This window comes from Cydia pomonella, chromosome 2 (genome assembly GCF_033807575.1).
Source record: "Cydia pomonella isolate Wapato2018A chromosome 2, ilCydPomo1, whole genome shotgun sequence".
Classification (NCBI taxonomy): Eukaryota; Metazoa; Arthropoda; class Insecta; order Lepidoptera; family Tortricidae; genus Cydia; species Cydia pomonella.
This window is the reverse complement of record NC_084704.1, coordinates 11,489,530-11,514,701: the sequence shown is the minus strand read 5'-3', so window position 1 is coordinate 11,514,701 and position 25,172 is coordinate 11,489,530. Positions and strand designations below refer to the sequence as shown.

The window sequence follows — 25,172 nt, the reverse complement described above, 5'->3', positions numbered from 1 at the left end:
TCCAAACACTCTCAGCGCCTTGGTTGTGGTAAGTTCGACATGCTTCCTCCAGTTCAGTTCTTTATCTAGTGTTACACCTAGATATTTCACTTCATCGGACATTTCCAGTACCCTTCCATAAAGCTTCAGTTGCTCCATGCCATTGAGGGTCTTTTTCCTGGTAAACGGTATTACCACTGTTTTGCCTGGGTTGATAGAGAGTTGATGGCTGTTGCACCATCTCTCCACTTTCTTCAGTGCTGTATTCATGATTCCTGATACTGTTCCCGGGAATTTCCCGTTTACAAGAATCACTAAATCATCTGCATACCCTACCGTGTATGTTGGGCCTTTGTTAAGTTCTTCCACCAGTGAGTTCACTACCAGACTCCAGAGAGTCGGTGACAGAACTCCACCTTGTGGGCAGCCCTTCGTGGCCGTTGCTAATATTTCGTCTCCCATAAGGGAAGATTTCATTAGTCGGCTATTTAGCATGGTACCGATCCATCTGCAGATTGTCGGTTCTATGCCGTGTTTAGATGCTGCGGTATTGATTGCCTGATACGTGGTGCGGTCAAAAGCCCCCTCCACGTCTAGAAAACTGGCCAAGCATAGTTCCTTATTTTCTATTGCCTGTTCCGCTTTGGCTGTCACCAGGTGTAGTGCTGTTTCAGTTGATTTACCTGGCTGATACGCACACTGCAATTGGTGTAGTGGATGTCTCTTAAGAGGACCATCCCTTATGTGTCTGTCTACCAGTTTCTCCAGTGTTTTAAGGAAAAATGATGACAGACTTATCGGCCTGTACGATTTGGCTTCTGTGTAATCTGCCTTGCCTGGTTTAGGCAAGTATGTCACTTTTACCATCCTCCAGACACGTGGCACGTGTCCAAAGGCTATGCACGCTCTGTACAGTCTACCTAAGTGTGGTATTAGTACATTGGCACCCTCTTGTAGTAGTATGGGGTAGATTCCATCTGGCCCCGGGGCTTTGTATGGCTGAAATGTTGATAGTGCCCATTGTATCTTATTGTGATCTACTACTTTTTTAGACGTGTCCCAGTTGTACCTGGTTGTGCTACTGGATTGTTCCATTGCACTGATTGCTGAATTTTGGAGTAAGTTAAAAGCTATTTGGTTCAAGCTTAGTAGTGTATAGAGAACACCTTGTTGCATAGTGTATCTTAATTTAAAAGATGTGCGATGTATGATACCCTAAAAAAATATTTTTTCTCGAATGCGGCTCGAGGATAATTCAGTCGGTTGGTGCGATCTCAAGTAAAGCTTTTAAAGCATTATAAACATTCAGTTAACTTTGCACGCCTGGGCAAATTATGGAACATGTATTTTTAATTCTTTTGCACATTGTGCTTCTGGGGAAATTAAGAGAGACGTGAAAATTTTAAAAACGGTACTTATCTTAAGGCACTACATTTGCACTAAATAAAAACTATCAGTGCCGGATTAACCATTAAGCAAAATAAGCACTTGCTTAGGGCACCACGTCTAGGGGGGCACCAAAATCGTAGGAAAAAAACGCGCAGGCTGCATCGCAGTCGTAGTACTTATGTACACGAAACTTTTTGTCGACTTTGACGTGTGCAAGTACCCATCTAATAACGAAGGGTCGTAATAGAGTGAGGACACGTAAGCACATCACCAACCCTGCGCGGAGGCCCTCAAAGCTCATAGCCAAAATATCTTACCGTCGTCGGGCTTGTGGCCAACCGATTTTCTCGACGTAGATTACCGATTTTGTAGCGAATTTTGCTCTCTTGCACGCCAGATGTGTCGGCCTGGCCGAGTTGCTGCAGAACCACGATCCTGCGACCTAATTGTCAAACTGTTATAAAGGGCCCCGCGAAGGCACAAAACCAAAAGCAACTTATTAAGCTTCGGTTTCCACTTAAGCCAAAGGCCGAGCAGTAGGGGAACCGTGATTACATAGGTTCGATTTCAAGCCACTCTTTTGCAGTTCGGCGTTAGGTCTTATGCGACGCTAGGCCTTCTACTTTGTGCAAACTGCCTTACTTTCCCTTAACATGGATCCGAATCTAAGCTGTCCTCTCTCGAAGCTGGGCCTTCTGCCTTGCTCACACCTCGCCATCAGTTGTATTGTATGATAACCCACCACGATCGGACGCTCCGGACGTTCAGCCATTCATACCTCGCCAATGGTCAAATTCAAATGCTTTTTTCCAGCTCGACCTTTGGCCTCATCCATGCCTCATCCGTAAGCGCTGATCGAACGCTCCGCGCGTTCAGCCTTATGAAAAGCTCAGCCTTAGACTTTGCCTTTAAAAACACTGATTTAAACTTTCACGATTTAGGCCAATCAAATTAAATCCAAAAATAGCGTTTTGAGGAATTAATTCCCAGCAAGCTGGAAAATGTTTTAATACTTTCATTTCATTCTAAATGCGTGTAATCCAAGTTTGCTCGATCCCAGGGGGCATACATTTTGGGATCCTTAGGAGATATTTTTTTCCTTTCGAAACCACTTGATAGGACAGTTCGTGGATTAGACACTGGTAAGAAGGCGTTTTGGATTTTTAACATGATTTTACCAAAAATAAAAAATGTCGACCTTTTTATACAATTTAGACTAGGAATACATATTAGGGTACCTTCAATAAATCAATATGTTTTATTGCAAGAACATAATTAAATTACATTTCGGATCCTCAGATATCAGTTTTAATCATAATTAGAACAAATTTTACGCCGGACGTACCGTTTTCGATTTTCAAGCAAAAAAAACTGAAAAAGATGAAACAATTATGCACACCTCCTGGAATGGAGCAAACTCGGATTACACGCATTTTAGGACCAAATTCGAAAAAATCTAATTTTATTGGCCTAATTGTGACACATTATTATTTAAGAAAACGGGACTTAATCGCGTTTGATTAAGTTCTAAAATTACCTCCAACGTCTGATGTCGACTTTACCCAGTCTTCTCCGAGACCATGGGGACCACGCCGTTTTTGAAACATCGGGTCAGTGGTAATTTTAAAACTTACCCTATTAAGTCCCCTAATGGCTAAGCTCCTACTGAAGCTCTGCCTTTGCTCTCACATGAATGAGCTTCGCAGGAAAGCTCTAGAGGTTGCAAAACCCTGTGCGGAGAACGGCCTATGCCTTTTATGTCTTCTCACACTTGGATATTGGTTGGCTCGCCTCCGGCCTTATGCGAAGCACGATCTTCAATTTGCTAACACTTGACCTTACATACTGTTGGAACATTACTGCTGCAGTACTGTCAATTTCCGTGATAAAATGATGTGTTGGATTGAAAATTCTATTCTCAGCAGTAATGCGGCAATAAACGTCACTCAATTTACCAATAAAATTCAATGTAATCTTGATGAGGGGGCACCATGGTCTAGAAATGCTTAGGGCATCAAAATGTCTTAATCCGGCACTGAAAACTATATTTTTTTTACCGGAAGTTTCTCAAAAAGTAAATAGAATTAAACGCAACGAACTGCAAGCGAGGGTGGGTGGCAGCACGCGGTGCGGGGCGCGCGGGGCGGGGAGATAGCGCAGCGCGCAGGCCACGCAGCGATTGTTCTGAGACAGTTCGACACTTAACGGGCAACCAGCACAAATCTTACTTCTGGCAACTATTGTTTTAATAGACTATAGACAAATTAACCCGAAGTCGTCTCCTTCACGATTTTCGTAGACATCTCTTCTAAATACCTAAAACTGGTATGGATGTGTTCTTCGTTATCTCCAGAATGCGAATTGACCGGTTTTAGTCTAAGGAGGGGGGGGGGGGAGAGGGTTGAAAAAAAGGGGGGGGGGACAGATGGCGGCCGATCGATTCGTGTGAGGTGTCGTTTGAAAGATAATTAAACGTACTATTATTGTTGTAATAATAACCGTAGCCATAACTGTAGTCGTTTACAAAATATTTATATTTGTGTGAAATTCATTCATTTTGCCGAATATATTCAAAGAATATATACTCAAGTAGTGTTTCAATTAACACACCTATGGGGTCAATTGAACCACGCTTCCACATTCTCTTTGATTCCCCTATCATTAAGTAACCATGGGCGATAGGCCTTTAAAACACATTTTATTTCAAAACTAAATAAATAACCTTCAATAACATAGGTGCATACCCTTCCACCTGTCAAATAAAATAGTCACAGGCGGTTAAACAAAGTGTTTCAATTGTCCCCAGTCTACGCTATGTAGTATAATCGTAAATGCCGCCCTAAATTATAAGTATAATGAGGGACAATAATAACAGGCACTGTTTAAACAAGTAAATGTGTTGAATATTAATAATAACACGTAAAAGTTTTAGTGTTACCTATGTACATTAATTTAAATAAATATCACTGTACTTTCTATTAAAAAAGCAATGTGTTTAAGTGAGTGATAAAGTAAATGCAGTTTTTATTGCTTCCTTTTTCCTGATCTACTTATTTTAAATATTAAAGTGAGATATTTACTTTGATTTTTGACGTTAGTCACACTCACACACTACCAGTTAAGTGTTTTTATTGTTTGCCTACTTGTACTTCATTGACTCCTGGTAATAAGCTAGGTACCAAAATTGTATTCTTACTTGCCAACGGTTGCAATTGACATCTTTAAAAGATGTGTCAATAACTCGAATGCAAGACAATACGGATAATAAAGCCGTTTTGCTCAATGTGTTACTTAAAAATGCTTAAAAAACAAGAAGCATTAAGTTTTACGATTACAACTTTAGATCAATTGTAGAAACCATTAATTGCGAAGTAACTTTACTAAACTTGTCTTTTACTCATTTAATTCAAGTAATTAAACTTTAGTGTCGTTCGCAGCATAAAGATGTTATTAGAAATTAAACTTTATTGACGCTAGACAAAGTGTTACATGTTGTCTGAAAACATCACATTTACATAACTTACGAGTGTGTTACCTACACCTAATTAACTAAAAGGTATTAGCACGATGCCTCCACATTGATCAATTAGTTCGCTCAGCAGCTGCTTAAAAGGGAAAAAATAAAGAAACAATTATAGCACAAAACTCAGGCAATTACGAAAAGATCGACGAAAATCATGCATCTGGTTCTTTTAACCCTTTTTTTGTAAAACATATCTAGCCAAGATGAAACTACACAAGTGAGAAGGGGTTCCATTTAATTCACAGTATTATATTAGTATTCTCCTGTTTTCATTTGTTTTATTCATTAATGAAATACATTCCCATGAAGTATCCCTATGTTACATTTAAAAACTAGCTTTCCGTATTTTCGCGTATAAAAGTAGGTAGGCTCACAATTATTTTAACTAATTTATTTATTAAAACTAATAAAAAAAGGTGGCTCTATGAGCTGTACCTCGGCATGGCCCATAACACAGCCATTTTCAAAGTATTCCAAATCAATCAATAAAAACAATCTAAGATTCATTGAGCATACTATTTAGGTACCAAAATTCACGAGAAACGATTGAGAAATGCGACCTGTCAATGACAACTGACAAGCTGAAACGGAGATCTTTGATCTCGCTCAGTCAAGATCAGTCAGCTTATACATATATGCCCTACGGCCCGATCCGAATTTTAATATGCATCATAAATTTCCTAAAGATACGATATGGATTGAATATGTTAGGGTCAAAAAGTGACCATTTTGTTTGAAGAAACGTCACTTTTGACACTGACATATCTAATCCATATCTTAAAATTCGAATCGGGCCGCTATTCACGTATTATTAGAGCTCTCACTGAAGGTCCCTAAAAAGGGTTAAAATAGATAGGTCGAAAACATCGCATTAAGAGGAATTCCTAGTTGCGATTTTTCCATACAAACGCTCTCGACTGATTCCTCCCTGGATTTTTAACCTAGAGCAGTGATTTTTTCAAATAAGATCAATATCATCAATATCTGTGCCGCTATGTTTTGCTTTTTTGGATTATTTTATTTTGAAGAAAGATACAGCGCCTCGAAAATCGCAAAAACGGCTAAATTGAATTGGCTGTAAAAAAGGCACAGTATACAAATATGACAAAAAATATCCAAAAAATCAAAACATAGCGGCATAGATTATTTCTTCCTCTTGCAATTTCCAAAATTTCATAATGATTAGTTGCGTTTTGGAGGAGGAAACAGTCGAGAGCGAAACCTCGATTTTTGAGTTTTTTGCGAGTGAATTTCGGTCCGAGCTGCAGTTGTCCTTATCGCACGAATTGGAGGCGGAGACAGTTTCTAAATATACGTACACAGAAGGAATAGTGATGGGCATAACATCCTTATTAGGGATTGCAGAACCGGTACTGTTTTAAAGAACCGGGATTTCCCGGTACTTTCGGAACTGGTCTAATTATTTCATTATTTTAAATAAAACGACAGCATTTTGCGATTTGACCACCTTTCGTATTATAATTTAATAATCACATTTTCTTTTATTACGTAGTAGGCAGTTTTTTTAGAAATATAGTATTTTACATTGCTCACACTTGTGCGTCACAAGTAAAAGATAACTACTTTGATGTTTGCCACTAGATAGCAAATTTAATGAAATTACATTGACGAGGGGATTATATATATAAGTATCACAGTCGTATTGTATAATCCGCCGTATTACATTACGGCTAGCCGATATCAAAATAAGGGCCATTTTGAAATGCGGCGGTTCAACGATTAAGGTATGTTGGGTAAATACCGGATGCGGGTGAAGAACGTAGGACATTCATTTCCCCTCCTAATTTGGCTTTATTTTTTAATGTTGGCAACATTGTGTAAGACGCCATTTCATTGCGCCTTGACTGTCAGTGTCCCCGCGTCGCTCAGGGAGTCGGGCTTGTGCTATGTGCAATCACAGAGAGCAAGGTAAATTTCGCGAATTCTTCCTTCTATCCGATCTTCGCTCTGTAATTTATTTTGCGTATTGTGATGAAACTGTGTTTGTTTTTGTAATTGTGTTAACAGACCTAGCACTGCTGTAGACCGATATCCGATCTTGACCCTTCCAGGAAAGATCGGACCAGAAACAATCAGATCTTTACCTATTTAAAAAACAGCAGTGATTATCAAACTTTAAATTTTCTTCAATTTACCTACTGACCTTAATTATCACATTTATTGTTTTCTTGATCACACTTTCGTACCATTATTTTTATCCAGTACCACTACCAGCGCGACGGTTACTGACAATGTATTTTTTTTAATTTCCGCAACCCAAAGGTTGCCTTTTAGCGATAAGACCGCATGTTGTTTACCTGTGCTTATGTGTTTTAAATTTTCTTTTGTATTGTTTTCTTTTATTGACGACCGGTCTGGCCTAGTGGGTAGTGACCCTGCCTATGAAGCTGATGGTCCCGGGTTCAAATCCTGGTAAGAGCATATATTTGTGTGATGAACACGGATATTTGTTTCTGAGTCATGGGTGTTTTCTATGTATTTAAGTATTTATAATTATATATTATATATATCGTTGTCTAGGTACCTACAACACAAGCCTTATTGAGCTAACTGTGGGACTTAGTCAATTTGTGTAATAATGTCCTATAATATTTATTTATTTTATTTATTTATTTATTGAAGTGTGCAATAAAGAGTATTTATATTGTATAGGGATGATGATACATGTTGAAATTTATAACAAAATCGAGTAAAATAAATGAGCAATTTTTCGCAATAAAGTACCTACACATACGGATGCATATGTAGATGTGCACGCATACATACATTGCTAGTTTCGGATACAAAATAGAGATAGGGCTTCGAAATTAGTTTCCTTAAAATGCTTCAAGAGGGCTCTCTTTTCCTATATATTTACTTTACTCTTTACATACGATCCTTACATTTTATCAAAAAAAAAAAGATTGTATATCAACTATATATATGTATATATACATAATTGCAAAATTAAACCCACAAAATCGCAATTTTAATTATTTTCCATACTTCAAGATGGGCTCTCAGTGACCTTGACCTTTTTAAAGAACTACTTAGTCTTTTTGATTTCTAAGTTTGATTCTTATTTTTTTGGCGACCTTCATTAAAAATGACTGGGCACGATTATTTTTTATTTTGATTTTTGTCCCTCCTACTTAAGTATTTAATATCTCCCAGTACATTCCATTCAATAAACAATACGAGTACATTTACACTTTCCCTAAACCTGTACAGTTCACGAAATCTTAAATTGTCAAAACTTCGCAACGTATCTATTATTTTAGTGGTTTTTTTTTATTAGATACTTCGGGTAAACCTTACAATAAGAGGTTTCTTAGCACATTGTTTACTTATCAAATTGCCTTATGACATAGGTATCAAACTTTGAGAGCCACAATTTTATCAATTTTTGTATCAGGGTTAAGATCGGATACAAAAGGGTAGACACCGGACCTATTTCTTTGTGATACCTTATTCTCTTTCCATTAGAAGCAACTTTTTTTCACCATTCAATGTTCTCCCTTGATGGCAAAACACTCGTTACCCTAAAAAAAAGTATGTCTCATCTTTACACAGGTACAAAACTAAAACCGTTCTATATTGAAGATTACCAAAATTCAGGCCGAATCTACGCTTATTATTTAACGATTCGCTACGTACTTCAAGAATCTGTCACGTGTTGAGATTTCGAAAAAACATTTTTTCCCGAGTTCTCTCAATTAGTCCCAAAATTGTCCGGCATTATCCCAACATACTTTACCCAGATTGTCATTGCGATACGTTCTTCAATAAGGCGGCCCAAGTTTAGCCCCATCGTACTACAAGTTAAATAGATTGTAGTTTAACCATAGGTATATTTATACCTACTTACAAAATTTCACAACACACCATGATCACTCCCAACTTACTGATACGGATAGGTACAGTCAAGTATAAAAATATGGGTGTACACATCTTACTCAAAAATATGTCCCATAGCATCTTATTCCAGTGTAATAAGAGCGTAGTACCATATTTATGAGACGATTCTTTCGATATATATTTTTGCACTTGACTGTACGACGACAACAGAAGCTGAGACATCATTCTTTTTTGCAGTTTTTACCTATATGGTAATTAATACCAACCAATCAATCAATCATTTATTATTTTGTCATCATAGGTGTAAAATACATTTAGTACAGGTGATAGGGTGTTTGGTATTAGGGTGTAATAGATACAGTTTAATATAAAAATGAAAAACAATATTACGTGGTAACAACAAAAACAACTTGCGTCGGGCAGCGCAGAATAAATTCCGTCTGGTTCGCGGGCGATGTCGACGGAACGGCGCGCAATGAGCGAGCGCACGAGTCTCGCGTCTGTGTGCGCGCACTCACACTTAGATAGCTCCGGCTCCCGCCCACCGCAGCGCGACAGAAACATAGCTTCAAAAATTCGAGATTTGAAAAGTTGCTCAGCTAGGAATTGCTCTTAATTACGTTCCAATTAAAGCTGCGCGTGCGCTTGTGACGGATTAATAAAGGGAGGGGAACCCTTCCCCTCGAGGACGGGTGGCACTCCGGATACAATACATACGATCATCATTACAAGCAAGAAGTTATATTTTTATTCATATATTTTCCTCATAAGCTTTTTTTAATATTAGTCGTTAAGAGGAAAGTGGAGGATCGTTTCTCCGTACAAACGTAATCCCCAGTTTCCTCCCTGGATATCAACATTATAGAAATATACATAGCAAAATATTTTTATGCAATTTGATGTGTGTTAACCATCGCTATGCCCCTTTGTTTGTTTTTTTTCGGTTTTGTGATATTATAATATTTAGGAGCGAAAAACTAATTCCATACAAACTTTTAAATGCTCCTAACTCTTAAAATAATTAAAAAATCAAAACAAATCAAACGAAGGGGCATAGATGTGGTTGACTACATCGAATTGACTCAAAACATTTTTAATTATATTAATATCCAGAGAGGAAATGGGGACTACGTTCGTATGGAAAGGCGGTTTCGGGGCGGTCGTCCACTTTCGTTCAACAGTCTTTTATCTTTGGCCCTGTCGTCACTTCCCAGCACGTGACACTAAAATAATAAAAAAACATTCATACTCGTAGCTCCATACATTAATTATTATAAATAATTAACAAAAATCTGTCAAAGTAACAATTAAATACATATCTTTTTATCACCTAGACAGCAATACTACAAGATTCACTATTAAAATAAAAATATGAAAATATTTGAAAACAGTCCTTAAATTTACGGATAAGCTAATGTTATTGTAGTAGGCGTACAAAAATCAATATCAGCATACACTTTAATACAATTACTTTTTTAACTTTTATAAGGTAATAGTCAACACGTATAAGAATATGTAATACTTACACTCCTATAAATATAATATGTACTTACAAGGTGTATTACATATTGATACACCTTTAAACTTCAACCCACCTACTTGATCGAATACATGTTAACGTGATTTCACACTGTTGCATGCATTTTATATCACCCGTCCAACCTAATTATTTATTAAAAATAATAAAAAAACCCCTGCGCCGGATAGGAAGTGCAGTCGGAAGGGGAGAGTGGGGACGGACACGTGCGCACTTACCCTTTCTGCCCGCACTCACCCCATACAAATCCGCTACAAGCGCGCTGAGGGTGGAACAACACATGTCAATGGGACCTGCGGACGTGGCTTTTTATTTTGTTAATCTATTGGAATATGTTTTGATAATTCTATTTTTCTCAAACTTACAATAAAATGTAGACATTACTTAGTTCAAATTAGGTCTGGAAATACTACGTATCCGGTGCGATGAGTGAAGATGATATGTAAAGGAATTTCATACAGCTTTACACAGCTGGGCCTGTAAAGCAACCTTCTTTTGTTTTTAAACGTCAAATTGTGACAACGCCTTGGCATTCAACCATCAAATAGAAGTAGATTCGTAATTTGTTTTTAGCTGTGTAAACCTACGAATAAAACAAATTGACTACTATTTTCTTTTATCATTGTAAGTTTGAGAAAAGCACTATACTAATCTTGGCGAGAAACGGGGTTGCCTGTCTATATTATCTACTTAGCCTACAACCCTTCGTTTCCCGGCCTCTATAGTAATGTACTATTCCTGGCTTCTATCTCTCTGAATGATAATTTAAACGTATGATTTAAACTACTTATCCTAAATATGTCGTTCCCCAGAACTCAAACTTCGCATTAGTATGGATTAGACTTGGACATTGGAGGGATTTTGAGGCAAATGTATAAATTCTTCTTCTCTTCTTTCCATCCTGTTACCCCCTGCTGGGGTGTAGGGCTCGAACCATTTTCTTCCACTGACTCCGGTCCTGGACAGCTTGGGTAACCTCCTCCCACCCCATCCCCAATACATCCAACTCTTGCTCCACGGAACGGCGCCAAGTAAATTGCCATGTTTCCGTTTTCCGGGCATCTTCCAGGTCGGGGCCACTTTGGATAGGTGGGTGTCAGGCTTCCTGAGGATATGCCCAATCCAATGCCATTTGCGCGTTTGGATCTCCTTGTGTACGGGTAATGTATAAATTACTTAGAGGTTATTCAAATCTAACTTAATTCAAAATCAGGTTAAAAGATATGAAACCAAAATTAATTGAATTTTGACAGTTACCCATAAATAACGAATGGGAATGAACCCAAGTTCAGTCCGCAATTGAAGAATTGGAAATTGTAGGGAACATGGAATATACCTTGAAAACTGATTTATCGTCAAAGATTGGATTGTAATAAGTTTGTATGTACAAAGTCAAAAATTATTTTTAAATGGAATTTCAAACTGTCAATAATTATGAAAATATCATAAAAACGTAATAACCTCATTATAATAATAAAACACTTCCTACTGCACGACGATACCATCGCGAACCGTCAAAATGTTTTGTACCAACTTTATCAGCCATCGCACTTCGTAAACTGAGGAAATCGCCAATTGTAAAACAATGCCCAATCTTCCAACATTTGATCCAACGCCCTTGTTCCATCCTGCTCATTCTTAGCAAATTTTACTAAATCATGAGTGAGACTTACTTAAGTTACAATGTTGATGGTTTGAACGGTTTTTATGAAGATTGCTATCTTTAAGTGGTCTACATTGTTTTTGGATTTAGCGGTATTTGATGGAGCATTAATGTTTTAATGTTGCACCTATTCTATGATCGTTAAATACAACATTCGATTTCCTTTTACAAGCTCTTAATACGGTATATATTTTAAACTTTATAGGCAGATATCAGTACTTAGCGTTAAAATGTGTCTATATTAACTCTTAAAATGTTCTTATTAACTGTTTCAAACCTCTTTATGATAATTGGAACAAGCCATTACAATGAAACAGTTTTAAAGCCGCTAAAAGTAATATACAGCCTCTTAATAATCTCTAATGCTCCTGGATTCTGCTCTGCTTGACAACACGTCTCTGCCACATAATAATAATATATAAGTCTAAGCTTAATAGTCTAGACTCGAAAAAGCTCTCACGGCAAGTATGTCGAAGTTCGGGATTTAGAAGAGCTTTTGGCTTTAGCACCCTTGTTTAAACGTGATGAAGGACTGATAGACACAGTGGTGCTTTAGTTTTTTTTAATAGGTATAATATGTCCACACTCCACTGCTATTAGAGTTGCCTAATGCGTGTAGGCGTTTTAAAATTTTCTTTTTTCTATACATATATATTTTACGAAATATTTTACTGCATTTTACCGTCCGATAAATATATTTAAAGTATATTGCTTAAATATTGATTATTTCATTTGTTTTGATAGTGTAAACATTTCAATGTTATTTTTCATGAGGCAGATACGATTACCAACACTTAAACCCAATCGATTGCGAAAAATTCACCCCATTACATGCAAGATTAGAGTAATCAGTAATACTCTAGCACCCTCGTAGGTACTCGTACCTATACGTGATGAAGAGCTGATAAGCCGACAATCGTTTACCACTCAACAGTCAACACCGGAACTAACTTTTTGATTCGATGAAACTCCGCGGCACGCGCGATCCATTGTTGTTAAATATGCACTTTTGCACATCATTTGCACCTGTTAGGCACATGCTAGGACAGGATTTGCGAAGGTACATGTGCTGAAGTGGACCCGAGTGGTTTAGTTTGTGGGTAGCAGCGAAAATTGGCACGATCGGTCGTGCTACAAGTACGATATAGGTAGGTACTGCAGGCATATCCAGACGCAAAACTGCATGGCCACTTTGTGAAAGAATTAATTTATTTTTCCATGCAATTTTGCAGCTTGCTGTACCTAAACTTGGCTGCGCTATTAATCGCATAAAAAGGCGCTTTACACGCTAGGATATTTACTGCAACTCTTAATTTAAGGCTACTGTTTGCTTAAAACGCCACCCGTGACGGACTGCGTGCTACTTGACCACGCGCCGTCCGCAGCGGATAACTGCCACATATCATACGAACGGTTAGTAGATTGCACTAAACACATAAGTACCCCAGCTTTTCTTTGGTAATCAGCTCTATTCTTTACAATAGACGCCGCGACGAGTGACCTTGGTCCGCAATAAGTGGACGTCGCATGTAATCGAGTGAGACAGGAGGCCAATACGAACGTGCACTTTGATATCAAAATGATACCCGAAGAAATGATGACATTTACGGACGGACCGGACGGCGTCTTATTAAGCAGACCGCAGCCTAACAGTATGAAGGAGTCGGCGCAAGCGCACGCTAATAACCATTGTCGTTTTCGGTGCTGTGGGCGTTTTAGGGGCCTTGAATAATATGACCTACTTATACATCGATAATTAAATAACGTATGCAATTACTAAATCTAATTAAGTTATTAGTAGTAACGTTACTCATTCACGCACGGTTTTCCTTGTGATGCGATAAATATTATTATGTTAAGGATATCGCAGCAAGTTAACTGGTACTCAACCTTGATGTGCATCGGTACACGGACTTGTCTATTATTACCTCATATTTTAATAATGCATGATCAGCTGTAGCTAGCCCAGAATCAGTGGTACATATACATATGGGTGAGATCAAGTAATACTTAATACTTATTTAGGTAAACATGAATACCTTCGCTATCTTTGTATTTTGTATTATATAGGTAAATACAAGATAAAGTATGGAAAAAAAAACAAAGTAATAAAGCAGAACGTCTCTATAAGTATTGAAATTTGATATAGCTAAGCATTCATCGAGATCTGAGCACGCTATGAAAACCATATATTACCATAGTTACATAAGTATATAAAACTAAAACTTCTATACATACAAGCAAAATCCATTCTTTTCGTATGAATTCGTAGTTACTGTTTTAAATAATATTTAATATTCGTGGAGTATAGCGTTACCTAATTTAAGTTTTCCGTGAAGACGGATTACACTCAAGAGCAATGAAATATTTTTTTAGGTCTGTTTAGTTGTCAAGCGGACCCCAGGCTCCCATGAGCCGTGGCAAAAATGCCGGGATAACGTGAGGAACAAGAACAGGTCTTTTTAGGGTATACCTTGTACCCTCCCACTATTTTTATTCAATTCAAACTTCTCTTCGAACCCGGTTTGATTGTTACTATAAATAGACGGTTGTTTGTATGCTGTGGGAGCGTTTAGTGCTATAAATAAAGCGATTGTATTTAATCGCTCGTCTTCTATTAGTGCGGCTAAGTGCGTCCGATTATTGCAGTCCTCCAAACAGAACATAACCCGTCCTTAATAACACGGTGCCGTCTCTGCATGTGAACCGCACGCTATCCGACATAACGCAACTGAAGCTGGTTGCGTTATTTACCTATTGGACGAAATTATCCTAAAGTTTGGCTTAGGTCAAAAAACTGCCGATTCTTTTGCCGAACTTTAAACATAGCACTTGCTTTCTACTCGTACTGTTGTTTTCAGGGATTAATTAGTTTGAATTCGCTTACCAGTAGGTACTACCAGGGGTCCATTTCTCGAACGGTATTAGACTAATAATATTAGTCCACGAACTGTCAAGTCGTATGGGTTACCATGGCAACACTAATAATATGAGACTTATACCGTTCGATAAATGGGCCCCATATTAGACTAATACTATTAGTCTACAAACTCTCAAATTGTATGGGTTTCCATGGCAACACACTAAGAATAGTAGCCTAATATGGTTCGAGAAATGGGTCCCAGTTTTCATTAATACCATAAAGAAATGAGTAAGTTTAGATTTCTCACTCCATAGATACATACATAGATAGAATCCCATTTATAATAAGTTTGAAACGAGATTTGCGAAAAAGTATTTATAATAATGATCAAATTTAATAGGTATCAAGTTTTACGAGAGTCTAAAACTTAGATAACAAGTTATATCTCTGCCAGTACTGACATCTTCAAACAATCGTTACTACAGCTATTTATATACCAATATTACCAATGTATTAAACAATTATACCAAACCCATATCCAATAAATCATCATCACTGTCTACTTAAGTAATAAAGACATTCAAATTTAATGACGTCATTCCGTCAATATAAACAAACATCATTGTGATGGAACAATAACACTCGTGTGTTTGCGCATTGTTGACTGTTTGTTGTGCGTAGGCGCAGCTCTGGACGCTATTGAACGGTGAGAGTAGCGAGTGGTTAAGTGTTTACAAGATTGATGTCACGGGTCCGTGTATGTATGACTATGCATCATTAAATCCTCACTCAATGGGATCAAATTATTCAAAAAGGCATTGTTTTTATTGAATTCTGCATTAAGATTAGTTTATGTAGCTAATACTCATCTATTATCTTGTGGATAAATACTATATATTTATAACATTAAATACGGCGAAAATTTCACCATTTTCAAATAAGAACCTTTAATTCTTTGAGAAGTTTCTTACAATAGTCATCTTAATTTTTTAAAAAAATTAAGTTGATGCTAGAGCGTTTAAAACAGTTTTTGATAGACTGCTTAAAACGGAAGGTACTAGAGTCAAACAAAGATAAGTTGGCAGCAATTTCGATAGCCCAGACTTTGCACGGGTTATTTTAAACGTCAAATTTCTATGAAATTATGACGTTTACTTGACACTTGCACCGTCTGGGCTGTCAAAATCGCTGCCAAATTATCTTGGTCTGACACTATAACTATAGTATTTGAAACAAACCAACGTAACGTAAGATACTGTTTGAAACAAAATATAACCCAACTTTATTGGTGTCGCAGCCGGGCTATATCGCACTTCACGTCCGATTATATTGAAAAGGGCTAATTATAATTTAAATCCGTCCGTCTCTTAGACAAAGTGCCAATAAACCTGACAAATTATAATTACAGCATGTTTGTCTGTTTCCGCATGCCGAACGGGCTACATGTCTAAGGCGTTTGGGGTCAAAACTAAGGGCCTGCATCGCATCTAGATAGGCAGTTTAATTAAAGTGATCATGACTAAGTTTATGACCTTTGATTGTCATGTTATTGAGGTATTTATATTATCATAAAATTGCATGTTGATGGTAATTTTACTACACATAAACCTAAATTGATGTAATTGGACCTCGGTCTTATCTGACTGAAAGGGTGACGGAACTGAAAAAAAAGCTTGTTCATTAGATTATAACTAATATTTAACTTCCAGTATTTTTATTGTACTAAGGCATGACCATAAAATTATACTTGTGACATAGTAGGTACTTACTAATTTATTATCATTAGTAGGGAAAACAATCGAATACGATATTTGTAGTATTATAACTGCACTCCAGTCTTGCAAAATAATGCGAACTTCATGTTATTTACCTACGTAATTGTACAACATACATCTTATACATATAACTATAGTTACTAATGTTCGTTTTTTCTCTGTTTGTTTCACAGGCATGGCAAGTAAAATAATTCAGTATATATTCATATTATATATATATATATTAATTTATTCAGTATTGAATATACATTTTCAACATGCTGCGAGCATCATGGGCGCCTTTGCACCGGGGACGGCGGGGAGCGGTTTGTTTGTGTAAATTTTAAGTTTTAATATAATAATATGCAATATAGCATAAAATAAGATTAAATTATCTCGTAAATTACAATATATATAATATTATATTGTATATTAATTAGTGTATTAGGTATTGTTTTAATACTTATATAAGCAGTTTGTCAACATAACGAACAATATCAGGAGTAATAGGTACAGATAATAATATAAATTAATTTTGGTAAACTAGTTAACAATAAAAAATATAATTTGAAAAGCCAAAATTCTGCACTATGGAAAACAACAAACAATTATACAATGATTATAGGTACTTACATCTCAAAGTTATTTTAACTTCATTCAGTCAGAAATTCAGATACTAAATAGTAGGCCTTTTGTAACAGTGAGTGTTAACAGTGATTTTAGTTTTAAGGTAAAGCCTAAGCGTGTCTTACTACTTTTAATGGTACCTGGGATTTTATGACCTAAAACGTGCAAACTATTTGCCGCTTTTGCAAGACGGTGCCTCGGCCAAAATATTAATAATTTTAAGTACCTAGGCCCAATTATGTACCTACCTATTCAAGCTACGTATCTAAGCTACAACTCGAGCTTACCACCTACTTAAGTCAATTTAATAACTAGCAATAATAAGCGCATGAGCATCATACTGAGTCACCTGATTACGTCTTCGTCAAGCATAACTTCATTTAGGTTAGGATGAGTTACAAGTATGCGCCAACCGGTAAGTTTATGCGTATTGCACTGGCACGGTCGGCTATAGGCAATTTACTTGAGATTACATCTTGGATAAATAAGTAACATAAACAGGTAAAACTATAAAGGCTTGTACCTACATAATTATTTTAGAATACGAATAAAGAATTACGAGTAGGTATCAACGGGACAAGTCTGGATAAAAAGTACTTAGGCCTATTATTGGGTTGTTGAACAGATGTAAAGCTTTAACTAGGATACCGCAAAGTTTTTCGGTATAACTTACACATAAATCTCTTCTTCTTTTACAAGTATTTAGTATACGTAAGTAGATAGATATTATGTTAGATATTTCTTATGTCATGTTTCCCATAAGTTAATACATTTTTAGTCATATTTTAAATTAAATATTTTTGTATTTTTTGTTAAATTTTATGTGTCAAAGCGTATAAGAGCGATGTTGCTAGGAATTAACATATCTATGATTATATATATAATAAAAATGTCTATAAAGTAGGTAAAATACAGGTTAAACCAAACAACAATTTATTAGTAGAAATGTCTCGAATTCCCATCAGATTCAACCGATTTAATCGTGTCTGCTGCACGCGTAATATGTAAGCATATCGCTGTAGATGCGCGTGATTCAGTGGCCGTGGTCGTGGGAGCGGCGCGGGCGCAGGCAGCGCCGATTCCAGCCATACCGCGCGCTCCGGCGCCGCAGCACATCCTAGACATAGAATATTAATTGCAATAATTATTTCAACTACTGCTGTATTCAATTGTCGCGATTGACGTATATATTAGAATTCATCAGCGCGTGAAACCAACTACTAGAGACTTAATGAACTAGCGATATTAAGACACAGAAAGCTCTCGAATACTATAAACTTTACTGGTTGCTGATCAGCATATATTTATTTAGGTACTTACAAATAAATACTTACGTGATACTTAAAATGTCGATGTTATTTATTATATTTCAGGTTAGTTACACACACTAATAGACTTTCCTGATTTTTTATTGTTAAATAAATACATGTCGGTAAGGTCAACGTCTGTACGAAGAATACATAGACAGTAAGTAATTTAATATATTTTATTGGCTTTATTGTGTACCATAAAGTTAAAAATATAAAACAAATTGAATTACTTATTAAATTTATGTAGAAAATAGAATACAGGTATACAAATATATTGTAGAAAATAGAATAGATATAAGATATATATCTAAAATATGGATACAAAAGTATACATCGTTTACTAAAAACGATATCGTTTTTTGCTGCAAATCGTGATTGCAAAACTCATGTCTAACAGGTTATTTCAATATGAATTACATTCGATAATTGAGACTATTAACGTTATTAATAATAATTACCTCCTATTTAATTACGTCAACTATTTAGAGCAGAATGTATTATGAAACTTGACAACATCAATCACTAGGTTGTCTTCAAAAGCCTCGAGTATCTTAATACAATTTCGACAAAACCATGCGATATACTCGTAGGCCGATTTAGAAAAATCAGCGAATAACTAAAACGCGACACTTTTCTTGATCTCCATAACCTCGATCATTCACTCCTCGATCTCAGTTTTCACCCACCAGGACTTATATTATTTAATCTACGATGAAACAAAGTCAAAGCCGAATTCTTAATCTTTGATATTTATGTATGTATGTGTGTATATACTTTATTGTATGTACATATAAATAAAATTTTAATTATTTCAGTTATTTTGATAGGAGACTAATATATCTGTATAATTTTAGTGAACTAATGAAATTAATTTCATTTACTCAATAATATGTGATGCTGATTGACCAGCACTGCTAGCATGACTTACCGCGACAGGCTCGACAAGAGACAGATCGGCGCGACTTGAGGGCTTGTCGCGGGGTGGCAGCACAACTCACGCGCGAGAGACGCGACAAACTCGAGATCGAATGTCACTGTCACAAAATGATAGAATATCGCGACTTTGAACTAAAATCCGTAGCACAACTGCCATTTTCGAGACAAAATATTCTCTCGTCTTTACGTCAAACCGCGAGTCGAAGTCTACGCGACATTAAGAACGCGACTTGCTCTCGCGGGTGGTTAACTTGTACTTTTTTTGCATAATTCATGAAATAATTCACATTCGTAGGACCGCAAGCCGGTTGGCTACTGGCGGATGCGGACGGCTCCGGTAGGACTCCATCACTTCTGCCTTATGTAATATGTAATAGGCTCCGGCGCGGCCCGATTCCGGCCGGTCGGTACCTACAGTTTTTCTCTTTTATGTAACAGGATCGTGTCAGGCTTAAAATTATGCTTTGATTGAAATCTATCAGTCATCACCTACTAAACCATTCCGTCACTGGCCAACACCAATATTTTGAAAGTGTCGTTAGGCTCATGTCAAGTTACGGTATGGCTGTATATATACGGTCATGTCATCATAAGGTAGAGATCGTGGCCGTGTTCTAGGCGCTTCTCTTCGTGCTTGGCAGGTCTTGAGACGGTCATGGTATGATACGTTGGGCATTATGAAGTGGGCCTAGGGAAGACCTTAATGACGGCTTCAAGGTACCTACTTTATATTTGTTTCATTGCAGGTAAAAATTACAGGAATTTAGGAAAAAAACAATATTTAAATTCAGAGTATATATTATTGCAACTTATATTAAAACCTTCTAGAAGTACACTAAAAAATAGTTTAAGCATCTTCTACATTAACTTAAAATTATTTTCAATTTTTCTTTTTCTTCGACATGCGGCGTAGTACAATCAGATCACCCTGGAAAGAGAACCGGTTTGTTAACAAAACAAGAAATTATTTTGACTAACTATGAAATAAGCTTTTTATCTTCATTTGTCAAATTTAAAATAGCTATACTTATGAAAACACACGTTATTGGCACAAATAAACCTACAACACAAAACAAGTGTTCTGTAAGAGATCTTGGGATTCAAAGGGCTAAAGCGCTCACACATCCTACTTAATTCAGGATCCTAAATCGTAAAAATGTAATCGAATTTAGTATGAGTCTGACTGCAGTAATCAGGAACAAATAATTTAGGATCCTAGGTAGGACGCCAGTCAGGTGTTGCTTGCTTTTACTTTAATGCGATTGCATTACGGGAGATTCGGGAGAAATTGGTAATTCTTACACTCATACGTATCCCGATAATACTTATTTATACCTAATTTAGTAAAAATAAGAAGATACAGTGACTGCGATCATAAGTTAGGTTAGTACTACCTCTTTCTCCTCAGACTTAGGAGCCTTGCTTAGCGCGGAGACAGCCCCGCCTTTGATACCTTCTTGCCTAGTGTTTTCTGACTATCCACTTGAGATCTCGATATCACCTTCCTGTTAACAATAGCTTCCATTGGATGTTTGGGATAATGCAGGACTTATTCTGAAAAAAATTAAAATCTACTTACAATAGGAATATGTGAACCAAACCAATAATCACAATTCTGGGAATTTTAATTTACTATAAGAATATATTATTATAAGTTTAATTAAAAATACATTAATAAGGAATATGAATTTTCATAAATGCTACAAAAGTGAATACCTATATAAAGTTCTATTACTTACATATTTTCCATATATATTCTCGTAATAAAATGTTGACAAAATTTGAAATTTCCTTGACTTTGACAGGAAAACATAACCATCGACAAAAAACTTGATTTTTACCACCGAAGAACGAATGAAATAGCGCAACCCTGTTTCCGATTCAGTGTTGTCACATGTAAATAACAATTATTTTTTCACTTTGATTTCATCGGGGAACACTGACTAGTCGCGCCGCGACTTTGAGTTCTCTACGCGACTGTTGCAGTCGCGAGTGTCAGTTGTGCTACGGAAATCGACAAATTTGACAGCTGCGGGAATGTCGACTCGAGTCGCGGTCCTTCTCGCGGATGTAAGTTATGCTAGACCTGCTGGTGATATTATTTAAAGAAACACGAATCTATATGTAGATCACAATTGTTGCCCTACAAGTTTGAACCAATCACGAATTACATCGCTATATGTAGGTATAGTATCATAGAATTGCGCCGAATTTATTATCATTGAGTTTATTGTAAGCGTCACAAAATTACATTTTGCGTGATGTCTACACAAAAACTTATTTGGACCTAGTTGCAATGTTATTGAAATATAAAATCTAAACGCATCAAAAAGGGGGTCACTGTTATTAATGACAGAACCCACCGAGGTGGACGACGCAGCCAGCGCAGTACGAAGAACAAGTCCCTCGCGGACAGACTTCGCAGTACATAGTTTAGTGACAACAACCTCAAATTACATGGGATCTTTCAATGAGAGCAGCTCAGGGTTGGACATTGTAGAAATCCTTGAGAAAGTGAAATTTTAGCTGTTTTCAGTCCATTAACATTAAGATAAGTCATAGTATTTATAAGTTATCATGCATTTCTTAAGGTACCTACCCACATTATGTTTATAAGTATACTCACTACAAACGGACGAATAAGAAGCTAAGCAGAATCAAACAATACATGAAAACGATATATTTATTAGCAATAATTACGAGGCTTTTGAAATTGGCGTACTTTCATATCTTGTGGTTGCTGAAAAAATAACTTTGGGATGTACTTGACAGGTAACTATAATTACTACATGTAGGTAGTATTTTCTAGTATGGAAGTGGTTCTTTCCTCTTAAATAAAACACGATCTAATAATAGGTACATATTTAAGACTTAAGGAAACAAGTTTTTATTTTGATTTCATTAAAATAACCTTTTTTTTAGATCACTTTTATATGGCAAGTTGGCAACCATTTGGATTTTGGAGGTTGTTTCTAAGATTAGTCGAAACTGAACTGAAAATGCACCGTTCATTTTCATCAATACGAGTAATTACCTATATTCTACATATTTATAAAACTTTAACGTGTAATACTGTCTGATTGGGATCTACTGTAATGTCACATCTAGATGTGGGAACAAAAGTCCTCCGTCTCACGGTAGATTAGCTATGCAAATGCTCCCGCGCACAATGAAGACGTCTCTCGTCGGTGCCGATTTAAGGGCCCTGTATATTTCGTCGGTGCCTACTTAAGGCATCTGCATACTCGCGTTTACAATCTAACAACACTATAATAGTTTGTTATACTAAAAGCCGAATGGTTCGATCACTATTAAATTAACCGATCTAATAAAAACACCGCATTGGATTGTAGGTGGGTACGCTCCTTTACCGTGGCATTGGTTACGCGAATGTTTAACATAAATAGAAGGATAACAATTACACTGTAGATTTGTTTAATTGACCATTATGTGGGATTTTATACCTAATCTATGTTAAATCTCAGGCCATTAATGCAGATGATCTGCAATGAGATAACAACAGTAGGTTTGAATTTATTGAGTCTAGGTATGTGGCAGGTATCTTCTTTAGCGTACAGTAGGTGACATGTTCTAAGATACTGTTGAGTCTAGGAATATAAATTCGGGGGGAACGATTAAATTAACGAAACGAATAATGTAAAAATTGCTTTTGGCAATTTCCCTAAAAATGCATATACTTAATACCTAAATGCCTTAAGGGTCTCAGCGAGTTCGGCTCTCCATACAAACGTAGATACGCTTTCATTTTAAAACGACTAGCTAGATTGCTCTGAAACTTTGTACTTACAATAGGATACGGTATATCTAGGCCTGTAACTGGTTTATGTAACTGGCTTGGCTTTCAGTCTTGCTTACACTTGGCCACTGATTGAATTCCAAGTTATGCTCTCGGGACTGCCTGCCTTATCATTGCGGAGCTTTGCCGTCAGCCTCGCTCGCGCTCACTCTGCGAGTTCGATTGCAAACTCTGATTTCCTGCAGCTCAGTCTTCAACTTCGCATGGGAAGTCATCGAGATTTGATGGCCTGGTCCTTCTGCCCTAGCCGGAGCTCGGCTTTTTGCCTCGCTTCTCGCTTTATAACACATGGGTACTTAGATCAAGACCGAGCTCCATTCTCTTGAAGGAACCTTTGGACTGTCTACAAAGCGCTTCCCTGATACGACCTACCAATTTTTTTATTTAGTACTAAAACTAAAGGCGCCTCGCAACGATTTTCCGCCGGAGCCTCACAGAGGCTAAGGCCGCCCCTGACTGGAGCTATGTAAACTAATTACTTACAGGACTAGATATACCTCATGTCATTATATGTGCAAAGTTTCATTGCCATCGAACACGTAGTTTTAAAATGAGAACGATTCTCCGTTTGTATAGGATCGTGAAATTCGGCCGAGCTTGCCAGGGATTTTAAGATAGACCCAAGCCGCTTGTGTTGTGGGTATTATGGATTATAAAAATAAAATGTTTATAAATATGTTTACAAATGTTACCTACCTCCATCAGAAATGCAAACAACATGAAAGAACAATGGCCGACCTGTTATATTGTAACCAAGTTTAGATGAGATCTGCAATGCCGTCTATTTTTAACGTCTCTTTATAAATTGTGATGACAAGGCCGCATAACCACGACGTGATGACCGCGGGTGGCGACATCATAATTTTCTGTAGCATTATGCGACTGATAATATTTGCGATATAGTATCTACTAGTTTTCTTACTGTATTCTATTATTTTAACTTTTATACCTACCAGTGATGGCGCGTCACAAATATTCGTAGGGAACCCGGAGCTAATTTTGCTTTCCTTTTCTCCATGAACCGATCGTGAAAGTACTCAACGGGCTGAAATTAGACAAGCCGGTGGGAATCGAGTTCTTTGAAGGATCGCCACTGATACCTGCATAATGAACAGCTGAATTAAAGTGTCCATTTACATATTTACAGATACAAGTACTATTTCAAGTCAGTAGTTAATTTTCCTACAAATGTACATATTCACATAAACAATTAACCGTCAAGTAAGCACTAGTCTTTCTATAAGAAACCTCTACTAAAAATTACGAAATTGCGTTTCTAACCGACTTCAAACAAAAGGAGGTTATCAATTTGACCCGTACGTTTTGTTTTGTATTCTCGTACCGCCTACCTGTTGTTACTTCACCGTAGGTAAGTACACCGTAGGTATTGATTACGATTTTCTTCCGGACCATCCGGCAATCCTCAAGCACACTTTTTTTATGCATTTGTGAGTGCAGCGTGTGTATTAGGTCGTCAGTAAAATCGTCAAATTAGAATAGCTTAGTGTTGGGTACTGGTTCCCTATCGGTCACTGGTGCCACTACGTTACTGTGCAATTTTATTGTAGAATCACCGACTATACTATTTTTTATCCAGTTTAGGAAGCCGATTTCTACAGCTGTTCTATTCCATTATGTATTATTATTTCTATGCTATTCTATTTGTGCAGCTACTGCACAGTGTTGCCGTATTAGAAGATCGGTTCCCTACCCTTATGTTCTTGGATAAAAAATAGAAGTGTCGTGTACTGGTTCCCTGTTGGTCACTGGTTGGTCGTTATGTCACCACAATTACGACTTTATTTTTTAGTCAGATTGTATTTAACGGTTGCAGCTCGGACTCGGTACGGATGTGGCACGTTGTAGCATGAGTCACCTTAAACTCTCTAAACTCCATCTGCCTCGAGCTGTCACAC

At 36.9% G+C, this 25,172-nt stretch overlaps 2 long non-coding RNA genes across 2 annotated transcripts; both read right to left on the bottom strand.

Moving 5' to 3' along the window:
- Positions 1-18,109: 18,109 nt before the first annotated feature.
- Positions 18,110-24,385, bottom strand: LOC133515596 (uncharacterized). The gene is made up of 2 exons (XR_009799046.1): positions 23,953-24,385; positions 18,110-18,310 (listed from the first exon to the last, which is right to left on the bottom strand). It is a non-coding gene; the product is annotated as an uncharacterized LOC133515596 (long non-coding RNA).
- LOC133515595 (uncharacterized) lies at positions 20,084-21,424 on the bottom strand. Its single transcript, XR_009799045.1, has 3 exons — positions 21,179-21,424; positions 20,834-20,993; positions 20,084-20,367 (listed from the first exon to the last, which is right to left on the bottom strand). It is a non-coding gene; the product is annotated as an uncharacterized LOC133515595 (long non-coding RNA).
- Positions 24,386-25,172: the final 787 nt, after the last annotated feature.